The following is a 12,880-nucleotide window of genomic DNA, read 5'->3' as shown; positions in this document are numbered from 1 at the left end:
CCGTCATGGATGTACCACCTGCTGATTGAGCTGACTGATGGTCATCTCAGTTGTAAATTCAGCATGATGAAGCAACTTCCATAGACTTGTATTGAACCAGAGACCTATAAAAATAGGGTCCAGGGACTGTGTTCTTTGAGTCTGGTTCTACGACCACCCTCCAGGAGCATCGGATGCGCATCTGACAACAACTCGGCTCCACTCTCGTGTCCAGGCCACCTGGCCAGTGACTTGGCACGAGCAACATCTAGGCTGGTAAGTATAACAACCTTTATGTAGAACCTGTGTGTGAATGTCTGTGTGTATGAATGGATCTATATAGAAATTGCATATAGGAATATTTTGTTGTATTTACAATAAACGTGGCAATTTGCCTTGTCCCTCTTACACTAATAAAAATGATACCAACAGGATCTTGTAACAACTTCGGGTCTAAAAATAAGAATTTCTGCTACAAGCTAAGGGTCATCAGTTGCAAGCAACAGAGGAGGAGAGAGACCTGGTTGTGGGGATCAATCACGGGGTGACTGTGAGCCACCAATGTGATGTGACTGTGAAAAAGGTAAATGCGATCCTAGGATGTATCAGGCAAGGCATTTCCAGGAGAGAAAGGGAAGCATTAACGCCTTTGTACAAGGCACTGGTAATACTCATTTGAAATAATGTGTCCTGGTCACCCATGTTCAAGAAAGAATCATTCAAACTGGAAGAGGTGCAGAGAAGAGCTATTAGGATGATAAGGGGAATGGAGGGCTTATCTTATGAGAAGAGACTAGAAGAGCTTGGCTTGTTTAGTCTTGCAAAAAGAAGGCAGAGAAGGGATATGATTGCTTTCTATAAATGGGGAGAGGGAGAGGGATAGGGAATATCAGGGAGGGTGAAGAGCCATTTAAGCTAAAGGACAATGTTGGCACAAGAACAAATGGATATAAACTGGCTATGAACAAATTCTGGCTGGAAATCAGAAGGTTTCCAACCACCAAAGGAGTAACAGCCTCCCTATAGGAGTTGTAGGGGCAAACAACTTAATTTTCAGAAAGAGCTGGACAAATTTATGAGTGGGACAGTATGACAGTGTTGCTTGGGATGCTCTTCCTGTTAATGTCTTATGTTCCTAAAAGCTCAGGTTTCAGGGTTTTAGCTAGCCACCTGCAAGAGGTAGGAAGAGATTCTTCCCACACAGTGTTTTGGGGTTTTGTTTTTTTTTTTTTTTTTTTTGGGGGGGGGGGGGGGTTCCTTCTTCCTCTGAACCATCAGGAATGGCCCTGGCTGGAGATAGGACATTGGATAGGGTAGGCCAGATTGCAAAGTTGGCATGGAACACTCTCTCTCTCTCTCTCAGGTGCTTGGCTGACTGGTTCTTGCTTACATGCTCAGGGTCTAACTCAGGAGTGGGCAAACTTTTTGGCCCAAGGGCCACATCCGGGTTGCAAAACGGTATGGAGGGCTGGGTAGGGAAGGCTGTGACTCCGCAAACAGCCTGGCCCCCCACCCACTATCCGCCCCCGCCCACTTCCTGCCCCAACTGCGCCCTCAGAACCGCCAACCCATCCAACCCTCCCTGCTCCTTGTCCCCTGACAGCCCCCTCCCGGGACCCCCTGTCTCTAACTTCCACCCCCATCCAACCCCACCTGCTCCCTGTCCCCTGACTGCCCCGACCCCTACCACACCCCCGCCCCCCTGACAGGCCCCCCTGCCCCATCCAACCCCCGCCCCACTCCTTGTCTCCTGACTGCCCCCTCCCGGGACCCCCATCCCTAACTGCCCCCCCCCGACCTCCCACCCCCTATTCCCCCCCGCCCCACTCCTTGTCTCCTGACTGCCCCCTCCCGGGATCCCCATCCCTAACTGCCCCCCCCCGACCTCCCACCCCCTATTCCACCCCCCCCCAACTCCCTGTCTCCTGATAAAGCCAAAGGTAGTAGGCATAAGTGTTCCTGAAATTACTGCTGACTTTGAGAGAATGGGCTTTCCAGACTGCTCAGCGGCCACTGATGGGACTCATATGCCTATAGTTTGCTCTCCACAAGGAGCACATGAGAATATAAACCACAAATGGTACTACTCCATTGTTATGCAGGCCCTTGTCAACCACCACGGCAGATGCATGGACACTAATGTGGGATCACTGGCAAGGGGCATGATGCCAGGGTTTTCCAGAGATCAGGACTTTACCTTTGTGGACAAGCTGGGACACTATTCCCACCAAATAACAGTTATAAATGGAATCCCTCTCCCCACTGTTGTTCTAGGGGACCTTGCATGCCCCATTTTTCCATGACTTTTGAAACCCTATCCTGTTCACAGAAGCCCTGGTAAAAGAAGGTTCATACTATACACTCAGCAGCTGTACAATGGTGGTTGAATATGCATTTGGAAGACTGAAATATCATTGGCGCTGCCTTCAGAACCTTTTGGATGCCAGTCTGCAACGTTGTGGCCTGTTGTGTTGTGCACAGTGTCTGTGGGGACAAGGAAAAATCTTTTTACCAAGAGTAGACTCACACACAGCCAGAAAGTGCATCTGTTACCAGGGCTGGATTCACATGCACAGTGGAAATCAGGGATGCTTCACGCACCCACATGATAAGTTTACATGGTCCTATGCACTGGGAGAGGCGGGGGCCTGAAATGCTATTTGTAATTATTCTGTTTTTGGGTGTGGAGCAGCTCTGGAAGAATTTTAATTTGGTTTGTAAACACTTTAATGTACCACTACACACAGTGTATTGCTCACTGTGCTGAAATGTATGGAAATGTTTTATGCTTATGGATTACTATGACATTGCATTTTAAAAAAAAATCTTTAGTGAGGCCAGCCATGTACTTGAACCCACAACTTATGGGGTACTGTGATGAAGTTCTACTTCATTATATATAATAAAATTTGCTAAAGAAGCCATGTGTGCAAATTTAATATTTATTTTAAACATGAAAGAAAAGTGTAAAACCCAGACATGCAGACCAGCTGCCATCCAAACATACAACACAATATCCAAAGGGTGCAAAAAACAGTGAACAGTGCATGTTTCCAAATAAGATGACAGCTGTTTCTGGATGTCTCCTGTTCCTCTGTTCTCCTTGACCTTTCCAGTGTATTTTGCACATGCAGGTTGCAACTGGACTGGAGCGGAGGAAAGCACAGGGTACATTTAAACATTCCCTTTAATAGTATTAATTGGCTGTGAGATGGTCCAGCCAACCCCTGAACTGCCCAAAGTCCGTATAGTCTGCAAGACATGATAACGTGGAGGGGACTCAGGACATAGGGATGGAGCAGGAAGTGAATGTGGGAGTGGAGCGGATGCTGCAACCTACACTCTGGTGACCACAAGCAAATGCTCAAACAGCTCCTTCTGCTGCGGTCTCCCTTCCTTCCTCAACCTCAGGTAATGCTCCAAGAACTGTGCCACCACTCCTCGTGCTATGCATCCTCTCTCTCTTTCCACCTTTCTTGCATCCTTATCTTTCTGGTACTCAATCTGGTCCTTCTGTTAAAGTCTGCTGACCGGTTTTATCGAGAATCTCTCCCATCAACACGTCTTGAACTCTTTCTCCCTGCATGTAATTGGAGGCATCTACTCCCCCAAGCTCCTGGGGCCGTGCACTTGCCCTACAGAGGTGAAATGGCCTTGAAAGGAAAATGGAAGAACACATTATCATCTGACCATAATAAAAAAAATTACATTTCTACTCTTTCAAGGGAGCTGCTTTACTTCAAGGTCAAAAGACTACACATTTTAATCAATGGGCTTTATTTTATTCAGACAAAATAGCGGCTACTCCAGATGGAGCAGCACCAAAAGCCATCACACATAAGGGTAAGATACACATACAAAATTCAGTTACAATGATTTATAAATCCTCACTACTTTTCCCAGGGGAAGAGGAGGTTGTCACTAGCTATGGATTTTACAATCTTCTCAGGCAGGGCAAGCTCTGGAGGACATTGATATTCTAGAGGTCCCTGGGTGGAAGTATGAACTTCTGTTCCAGGCCAGTGGAGGACAAGCCATTCGTGGGCTAAGGAAATTTTAAAGCATCTGGTGATTGACTAGCAGGCATCCAAATGGAGGGGACTTATGAACTACAGAGGTGGCCCTAATAAGTATGCCCTGCTCCACAAGGTAAGCAACGGTCCAGAGTTCCTAACTCCATGAGAGATTTGCTTTCTTCAACAGGCAGCAATGGGTGAAAATCCATGCTAAAATCGACAAGATGCTGATGTAGCATAAAGGTGTAGTACAGCCTCCTTGTAAGCACCCTGCATTCATGGACAGACCTGACTGACTGCCAGCCATGGGGACTCCTAACACAGACATGCACCCACCCTGCACTGTAATTTGGATTTAGCTAGCTATGGACCAAACACAGACTCCGGTTTCATTTGGTCTCATTATAGCCAACTTTTTTTTTTTACTCAGTTAACTGGCGATCTGAAAGAGTGCAGGTACAGCTGATTTATAAGGTGCCGCAGTATTAGCAGGCAGGTGTATGTGAGGCTCCTCATTGTAGTGCCCCAAGCCATATTTCTATCAATCAGTGAATAACTAGTAAAAATATCATAACACCTTAACTGTGTTTTCTCAGCTCCCAGTGTCCATTCTGAATCCCATGTGATGGCTGGGGAGGGAGGAGGGCACTACAGAAATGATGCGGGTTCCACCCTGAACAGACGCACTCTATAAACCCGGCTTGTATTAATAACTCAATATGGCTATAAGCCAGAAATCCCTCCCATCCATATGTTAACAACAAAAATGGCATCAGAAACTTACCAGCCTCTTCTGCTGGTTCCACTGCAGGCTGTCCCCTAGGACCACTCTGCTCCTCTGAATACAGACCCAGGGTGCGCTGCACTCACCTCAGCACCTGGGCCACTTCTTGCCCATCATCCCTCAGTTGCTGTGACTGGGGGGTTATAAGAGTCACATCCCTGCTCAGCAGATTGTTGTGCACACAGTGGGCCCTATGCTTGCAGAAGTTCCCAGGAGGCAGTTGAATTCCTTGTAAAAATGGCAGGAAGATGGGGAGTTTCCAGAGGTGCTGTTAGCATCCTTGACTTTGTGGCAGTCGGTCTTGAGCTGATTGATTCGCTCTTTCCATTGATAGCTGGTCGAATCGATTCCCAAAGCCATGAGCCACTCAAATGTAGCTTTGCAGACATAATCATTTCTTGTGCTCTTGCTAAAGTTGAACCTCTTGCTTGCCTCAAACCAGAGGTTAACCAGAATCCGGCTGTTCCTCTGACTAGCTAGCAGCACACTTGATCGAGGACTTCTTGTTAGTGTTGGGATGACCTTAACCCTTATGTGTGTGAGCCAACTGTGTTTCCAGTTGAGCAGTCCAAGTGGAAGTGAAGGGTTAAATGCCAAGCAGTGGTATTTGAACCAGAAGGTTTGCTTCCAGTTCCTGGGAACTGAGTGGGCCTGATACAGCTCCCACTGTACTTAATGGGACTCTTTCCATTCACTTTAATGGGAGTTAGATTGGGTCCTAAATCACCTACAAATGCAAGCATCTTTTACAGGGAGCAGTTTGTGAAATACAAAGTAGAACCATACCGCACTACACTACACATATATATGCCTCCCGTCACTTTCTGGGTATTTTTGAATACGTTAAAATTGTACCTTTTTTTTTTCCCCGCCAGGACTTTGCATTCCCATTGTCCTACAACTGCATAACTCAATGCTATAGAAAACAAATGATGTTGCATAATGATTTTTACACTTACTATGGTCCTAAAATACAACCAACAGAAATATCATCTTCTAAAATCTCTTTGGGGGAAGGGGTCATCTCTGATGACAGAAGAATATTTGTTCCTGTTTCATACCACTTCCTGCTTTTGGAAGCTGGGTTGGACCAAAATTTAGGACTGACCATTAGTCTCTTTCTCTCCCTTTTCTACTCCTCTTTTCTCAGCTGTCTCCGTATTATGAAAAACCCTTTAATTCCCTAGCATGGACTTGGATATGCTGCTGGCTCTACTACTTTCCCCCCTTCTCTCCCACCCTACAGAAATTTGCCCTTTTCCCCTCAAAGACTGATTTAAGACCAAGAGTACTGAATGCAAAAAAAGTTATTGCATTGTTTAAATGGAAATAGTTTACAACCACAAAAGCCAGAAAACATTCACAGACACTACTACATCAACATTAACTGTCCCGTGGTGGTGCTGTTGCATTAAGACGTGTGATCATGTAATGAGACTCCAGCACTAGCCAATGGGATATACTTTTTAGCAGTTTCCCTGCCTGTAATAACTGTGATGAACACTACATCTTCCTCACAGGGGTATTGTAAGGATTAATTCATGTCTGTCAGGGTTTTGAAGATGGACAGCACTATAAAATGCTATTATTTTCAGGAACCCCAATGAATGAATCAAGGAATCTGAATTCAGTTTGATCTCTTTTGACCCATTTGATATAATTTTATATTTTAATTTCCATGGAAGAGAAGTCTAGGCAGTCACAAGCCTGCCACGTCCCTTTGGGTGCACAGTTATTTTCTACATGCTTTGAAAGACAGAACGGTGCATGGATTCCCTCCTCCCCAACACACCCTTTCTTGCTTTTGAACTTTAATACATACATGATACAAGAGCTACTCTTTGGGAGTATATATTTACTCTATAGTTTCACTGGGGAAAAAGAGAGATGATACATTTAATTGAAATGCTGTCTAATACGAACCAAACTTTTAAAGAGGCCTCCAACTATTAGTTCAGGGGAAAACCCCCAGTTCACAGGGACCCAATCGTCCTGGTGTGCACGTAACATTCACTGAGTTTAGTGGGAGCTGCACAGGTGAATCTCCAGGAAGATCAGGCCACAGGTATACATGGCAGCTGTGCATGAAAATTTGATTAGTTACATGTCTGCTTTTTGGGTGTATGCAAATGTGGGTTTTTAGAGGTGCAAACTAGTGACACTCAAAACTGTAGACCCCAATGTAGAGTCTCTCTTGAAAATCTGGCCAGGGTGTTTTACTGATCTTGCAGTAATCCATCATTGATTCATTAAGAGGCATAAGTTAATGACAGCAGGGACTTAAAACAAAACATCTTTTTCAGGTTCCTGTCAGAGGCCTGCACTGGGAATCAGGAGACCTGGTTTTTAAACTACTGGTTCAGCCACTGAACTGCTGTGAGACCTTGATCAAGTCATTTCACTACAATTTCTCTATGGCAATGAAATGAGGATAAATACACTTCTCTCATATGTAACTTGCTTTGAGATCTGTCAATAAAGAGCACTATAAGAGGTGCATTTATTATAAATAAACATCCAGAGACCCAGAAAGGGCCAGAAACTCATCTCTACTTTCTCATAGCTCATGCATTAAGTATATATTTTCTCTTGTGGAATATTAAGTCAATCTATGTGTAAGCAGGGTCCAAACGCGCTCTCCTCTGACATCTAGTGATGAGCCGGGGGGATGAGAGGGGAGACAAGACGACTTCAGGAGAAGACTGTTTGCACAAACACGCCCACTCTGGTTAGGTGCACAGCAGACGGAGCTGCTTCGCCCAAATGATCAAGTTTGGCTGGTTTGGGGTTACAAATCACTAGCATTGAACGCAAAGGGATAACGAAACATTGTTATCCCATTTTACGAGTAAAGGGCAGCAGAACTGTGCTTAGCATGCTCTGACTGAGAGGGTCACCCGAAGCTGGACCTCATTTGCTAAGCAGGAGGTAGGGATGCCAAATGCCAGTGAAGATGAGAGTGCTTGGTGACAGATATACCTATGTGATGATGTGGACTCTCCTTAAAGAGTCCCAAACACCATTTGACCTGCCCCTCTCCAGCATTTAAAGAGAGAGCTGATTAGACTCATTTGAGAGCCCTTGTTTCTGTTTGGTAATTCCTGGAGCTGACATCACCGCTGAGCAGGTCTAGGGGCTAAGCTTACACCTTGTGTACAGACAGTGTTGCTGTGAAAGCCAACACAGAAACTGCCCTGTCAGTGAGGTTCCCCATGACCTGCTGAAATCACTCAGAGCCGATATCACGAAGAGCTGCGTTACGTGGCGGAATCTCAGAACTTGACATCGGGGGAGGGGCCGCAGTGGCTGTGAGCCAGTTGCAGAGGTGGCAGCAGAGGCATTTCTTTCCACCCCCGGTTGGAAGCTAAACACTGTGAATGCACCTCTGAACTCTGGGTCTTCGCTAACCAAGGACAGCCAACTGCGAGTAGGGTGCAGTAGAGGGAGAGGGGAGCTATGTCGGCTGCCCTTTACTCGTACAGTAAGGATAACAACATTTCATTACCCCTGCATTCAATTATTGGTGATTTGTAACCCAAAACCAGCCAAAATTGATCATTTCGGCAATGCAACTCCACCTGCTGCGCACCTAGGCAGAGTAGGCATGTCTACGAAACCTGGTCTGCTGCTGAAGTCTTCCCCCCTACCCACATCACTGGATGTCAGCGGAGAGCTCATTCAGACTCCATTTACATATGCAGCTTTTATACATGCCATTGTATAATATCTATTTATATCCCGCTTCGCCCGCTCCAGTATGAACTCAGGCAGTGCCAGTTGAAACTTTTATTTTTTAGGAATTTGTATTCCCTTGTGATAGCCCTCACTTTGAGACAGTAGTAAAGCTATAAAGGGTTCTGGAGTAGAAACAGAAGAGCCTCTTGGAGCTTGGGTGATGGTGTCTCACATTAACGCAATGTCTTCCTCTCATAACTTAGGCTATGTCTACACTACAGACCTTACAGTGGCACCGCTGTACCAATGCAGCTGCACCGCTGTAAGATCTCTCATGTAGCTGCTCTATGCCAATGGGAAAGAGCTCTCCTGTTGACATAATTAAACCACCCCCAAAGAGCAGCGGTAGCTATGTCGGCAGGAGAAGCTCTCTTGTTGACATAGCGCCATACACACTACCACTTATGCCAGCAAAACTTATGTCACTCAGGGGTGTGTTTTTTTCACACCCTTAAGAGAAATATGTTTTGCTGACATAAGTGGTAATGTAGACATGGCCTAATGCAACAAAAAACACCCTCTGCCACACCACAGAAAATGAACTGTAGAATCAGCTGGAGTGACCAAAGAGTAAGTGATGTGCAGATACTGGCATTAATGGGGAAGACAAGCTGTGCGCCAAATTATTGCTCATTCAGTATCCAGTCTATACCCTGTGTTTCTCCTAATTAGCCTGCTATCCAGCAGATCTCTGCATGTCAGATCTATCCAGCAGATCTCTGCATGTCAGTGGCGTAATGTGCTGGACAGCCTATGCTGGAATTCTGTAAATGAAGGGCTTGGGCTTCAGCACAAGGTGGGATGGGGTAAAGGTCATCGTCTCAGTGGCTCTTGCTAGCCTTTGAACTGGGACTATTCTCAGATGAATTCATTCACATGCCTAACCTCAGTTCTGGGGCAGACATTAAGTAATGATGCACTGGGCATTTAAAAGCTATATAAGTGCTAAGTATTACAACTATTAAACAGCTATACAAATGCAAATGGCTATTACTGGATTGTGTGTAATCCCATGGGATCTGGTTACAGGAGAGGGTATATGGGTACACAGAGAAAACAGCAGCATCCAATAGAAGGGAACACTTAAGGACTCCATCTGGATGTAATTTACCATAATAATACTCAGCGCTTACTAGCATTTTACATTTTAATCACCACAACAGACCTGCAAGGAAGGAAAGAATAATTTCCTGATGTGAACACGGACACGGTGACTTGTTTAGTACCCTATACTGAGACAGTATCAAACATGGGATTAAAATTTGGACATGCTGGTTTTCAGTCCTATGCTTAATCCATTAGGACATGCCGTCACCATATAGGGTGCAAGTCAACGCAAAGCAGAGAAAGAGAGAGTTTCAGAGATTGTAAGGCCAGAAATGAGACCTTCTAATCATCCAGCCTGATCTCCTGCATTAGCCAGACCATACAACATCTTGGACGAGAACCTCTAAGAATATTAGTTCCTCCTTGGCCCATCCCTAATATTTACATTTTGGCTGTTGCTGCCAACCCATGCTGTGATGAAAAGGGCTATGTAAGAGCTAAGCATTATTATTACTGTGGTTGCACCGCGTTCCATACATAAGGAAAGAATTCTCACTCCAATCGGCTACACAAGCTCCTGCTCCTTCCCCCTCCCCCATCTAAGCTCACCTTATGCTTACCTTCCAACACCAAGCTGGCAGCTATTGACAAGAGAGTAGAAGGATCAGATTCGACAATTAAAACAAATTACAGTTTTACTGGAGATGGTGATATCAAGATATAGTAGAAACATGTCTTGACCATTCAAATTAAAGAGCTCACTTTTAAGCCACTACATTTTTACAAATAGCCGCTCCCAAAATTTGGTATTTTGATTTAAAGTGAAATTCCACTCTGAAGAGGATAGAAGTGGCACCTTTTTCCACAGCAGACCTGCTCTGTGTGTCACATCTCCTTATTATAATGACAAAAAAATATCTACTCCTGTTCCGCTCTGCATAGCCATGTAGAGAATTCTTTACAAAGTTCCAGTTAGCTACTACTGTGAAAACCTACTGACAGCAATGAAGAGCATGAACATCACTAAGGCTTTGTCTGCAGTGCCTGGGTGCGTGCCTCTCAGCCTGGGTACACAGACGCGCTAGCTCTGCTTAAGCTAGCATGCTAAAAATAGCGGTGTGGCCTCAGCTGTACAGGCAGCAGGTTGAGCTAGCCACTGGAGGTGCATGCCCCAGGGTTTGGGCCAGTTTGTACTCGGATAGCTAGCCTGAGCCGCTGCCTAGGCCACACTACTATTTTTAGCACAGTAGCCTGAGCAGAGCTAGCATGTGTTTGTCTACCTACACTGGGATGCATGCTCCCAGCTGCAGTGTAGACACAAGCATTTAACATGTTCTACAAGAGCTTTATTACCGGAAATGATGTGAGAAATGGAAAGAACCCAGCTTGACTTTACACTCCCAAGAGGAGTTTGTATGGCTGACAATAAACCCATCTTTTCACTTATACAGTGTTTGTACTTCAAGAGTTTCTTTTACATTGTAAGAGTCCACCATTTCAAAGCATTCCATATGCCTTAGAAGAGAATACCCCCAGAACTTGTGAGAACCCCCAGAACTCTCACCAAACCGAACAAACCCTTGAGCTCTGATCACTGTAAACTTAGCACATTTGCTATGGAAATCACTGAGATGCAAACATGGAATGCCACAATCCATTTTCACATTGTTACTCTCTAGAATAGAACCACACTTTAAACTGTATGGTTTAACCAATGAAATATACTTTAGCTATATAGTTACAAATAAATAATTCCCAAATTTTCCAGGCCACTGGAGACAAACATAGGATCATAGGACTTGCCAACTCATTTAAATAGAGAGCAAAAATAGAAAAGTAAGACACATGAATTTGAGAGAAAAGACAGAAAAACGCAAATTCTGAAAACAATTTTCAGCTGTAGGTGTGGTTGCCTAAATTTTAAGAGTGTCTCACACCCATTTGATGCTATAAATAATAATTTAATAATTCTAGTCATTAAATTGAAAATTAATCAGAACAGTGACAAATTGAAGTATACTAGGCCAGTATGAGACAAAGGGAAATCTAAACCAAAGATTATCCCAGATCAGGCCTCTTATCTGATCTAACCTATGAAGTCCAACATGGAATATAAAATGAACCATCAGAAGTGAGATGAACAACCCTCCTTCCCCCCACCCCCCCCCAATTAAGTCCAAACAGTCAAGAACTAAAAAAGCCTACCAACTCTCAAATTGGGATGTATTGTCCACTGATATTTTGAAAAGACAGATGCATAGAGATCCAAGAGGATTTCCTGGCTCTCTTTGAAAGTTTCCTAGATGATCAACAAAGCTACCATCAAAACAAAGATTAGCTTAATTCCCTAACTTTTCAACAACTGTAACCTGACTGTCAACAGTGTAGGACATCCCAGGCGGAGTGACTGTAGTGAGTATGGACAGAATGTGTTTGTAAAACGTAGCTGACAATGCTCTTACCTATTTTACTCATTTTATGTTCACCACACAGTCAGATGTTCTCATTTTGATCTGTCATTTCAGGAAAATAATAAAACACTTTCCTTCAGCTTTCCCCTGACACCATAAGGACCAATCACAGCTAATGTTAGCTTGTCCAAAAGGTATGGCTCTGACACTGCCTTCTTCAAATTAAAAATTCAGGTATTCACCTTACCCACTGATTTAAAAATTACAAGCCAGACTGTTGATTTCCTTACTCACAGTGAGTAGTTCCTTACCACAAATGAAGTCCCATTGACTTCAATGGGATTATTCATAATACGAAGCACTATTCAACGTGAGCAAGAGTATCACAGTCTAGCCCTCAGTGATTCCCACCACTGACTGCAATGGGACTGCTCCCAAATGAGGTTCTATGCAATTTAAGAATGAAAGAATCTGGCCATAAGTATGTCCAGAACAAGAAAAACAGTTAAAAGCTTCTATTTAAAAGGACAAAATTATAGACAAAATATTCACCATGTTATACAGTTTACCTCATCCTCTGAAAAAGTACCTTAAATGATCCATTTCTATAACAACAAGAAAGCAAAACTGCTGAATAGCCAGCTGAGAGGAAAGATTACACTTGCCCAGCAGGTAAAAAGCCAGCTTTCCTTTTCCTGTTCTGCGTCCAGTAATTCTTCTGTTGTTGTTCCTTGAATACCCTGATATCTGTCTTTTCATACGGCCACCCCACGCTGACATTCATTCCCTCCCCCTTTAAAAGGCAGGCAGAGGAAGCACTAAGGGATAACGTACAAGATTGTAAATGAAAAATGTCCGTATCTACCATGCAGACAAGCAAAAGGAAAACCAGCTGTCGACTTCAGACA

At 44.3% G+C, this 12,880-nt stretch overlaps 1 protein-coding gene across 7 annotated transcripts in view; it reads right to left on the bottom strand.

The window, feature by feature from the left end:
- MAP3K13 (mitogen-activated protein kinase kinase kinase 13) overlaps positions 1 to 12,880 on the bottom strand; it is a 132,950-nt gene that overhangs the window by 54,404 nt on the left and 65,666 nt on the right. The window contains exon 1 of one of the 7 annotated variants that reach the window (XM_037908337.2): positions 2,335 to 2,686. The exons of the other annotated variants lie outside the window; for them this stretch is intronic. The gene's annotated coding sequence lies outside the window, so the exon portion shown is untranslated. Of the gene's footprint in view, positions 1 to 2,334; positions 2,687 to 12,880 lie in introns of those variants that run through there. 7 annotated transcript variants of the gene reach the window in all.

The sequence above is a fragment of the Chelonia mydas genome, chromosome 9, assembly GCF_015237465.2.
Source record: "Chelonia mydas isolate rCheMyd1 chromosome 9, rCheMyd1.pri.v2, whole genome shotgun sequence".
Lineage (NCBI taxonomy): Eukaryota > Metazoa > Chordata > Testudines > Cheloniidae > Chelonia > Chelonia mydas.
This window is presented reverse-complemented; position numbering and strand designations above follow the sequence as displayed.